Below are 1,630 nucleotides of genomic sequence, written 5' to 3' on the forward strand. Positions count from 1 at the left end.
TGCTGGAAAACATACTCCATGCGCTTCAAGTGTATGCCGACGCCGGGGTCCCAGTCCAGCTGCTGAAAGTCCGCTCACACACGGGGCTCCACGGCAACGAGGAAGCCGACAAGCAAATAAAGGCGCCGCCAAAATAGCCGCTAAAGACATGGAGGCCATGGGGCAGGCCATACGCTTAGCACCAGACGAACCGTGGTCCAACATCTGGTGGCCCAAACGCAAGTCTGACGATGTTTACGCCAGCTCCACCAGGCACCCCTGGCTGGTCAAGCAAATTCTATATGCCCGCCACGGCTACCTCTTCAACGCACAGCTGAAACGGCGCTACCGCCTGAGAGGGAACGGCAACTGCCCCCTCTGCCACACCCCTGACTCCGGAGGGCACATCCTCGGGGGCTACCCACCCGAAAACGAAAGGCGCGTACATCATCAATCGACACAACGGGGCAGTCCAGCGTGTCGCCAAATGCATCTCCAAAGGAACATACGGGAACGGGTTCATGGTCATGGACGCGGGCCCCCTAGCTAGCTGACCTGCCACACTACGCGTCAGCACAACGCCCCCCCGCCTGGATGGTAGCGGAGAGGACACCATCATCCCTTATTACAAGGCTCCGACCTGACATTCTGTTCATTCCAAATCTCCCCGCCCACGAAACCCATAGGGAAGGGTTCCGCCCGCCCCTGAACAAAGCACGGCTGCCCATTTATATCCTTGAAATTGGTTACAGCTCCGACGTCCGAAGCGGGAAGAAAAATCTCAGCAACACCAAGAACTCAAGACTGTTGGAGGCAGCCGGATGGACGGTCCACTACTCCCCCAATGAATGCCTTGCGCTCGGGGTGACTGGGGCCATTCGTCCCTCGCAACCTCACAGAGCTGCTCACCTCGGCTCACCTCTCAACTTGGGGTGACCCAGCCACACAGCCGCACGAGTCTGCGGAGAGAAGCTCCGCACACACGCTGTGAGCAGCGCGGGCAGCATTATCAAAATGCGCCGAGTAACCGAGCAGGAACTCAAACCGAGGGGTGGGTGAGCCACGGCTCCCCCACGCCTCCTCGGAGTGCGTGGTGAGGCGGCAGCGCGAGGAGGATGGGCCGGGCCCGCCAGACCCCATGGGTTGGCGTTGATTATTATTATTGTCCCTCCTATATCTTAAGAAGAATAATATTAGAAACCGGACTTAGCCGCGCGGGCGATTCCCGGGGCCGAGGGGGGGGGGCGTGAGGGACCCAGCTTTGTTGCGAGCTTTGTTGTGAGGAGCGTGCTCCCTCAACTGCTGCCTCTTTGCCCTTGATTCTGAAAGCCATAGTATCGCCGCAGCGCAGCCCCTGGTTGCAGCAATCCTCGCTGGCGCGGCTCCAAGACCTTTTCGCGCGCTTCTTGTGTCACCGCCGGCTACGCGGCTAGAATAAGCAGAATGGAGCAGCATCAGCCGGATCACCCAGTAGCCCAACGCACTTATCAAAGCCGCGAGGAAGCCAGCGAGGCCCGGCGGCACCCAGCCTGCTGCAGCAGGCGCGCAACTTCCGCGCCCGGCAAGTGTTGCGGCAGCAGGAGGACCACTTGGTCATCCGAAGCATTGGCAACCGGCCGTTCCTCCAGGCAGCAGCCGCAGCGCCCTGCCG

Source organism: Chlamydomonas reinhardtii, chromosome 3 (genome assembly GCF_000002595.2).
Source record: "Chlamydomonas reinhardtii strain CC-503 cw92 mt+ chromosome 3, whole genome shotgun sequence".
Lineage (NCBI taxonomy): Eukaryota > Viridiplantae > Chlorophyta > Chlorophyceae > Chlamydomonadales > Chlamydomonadaceae > Chlamydomonas > Chlamydomonas reinhardtii.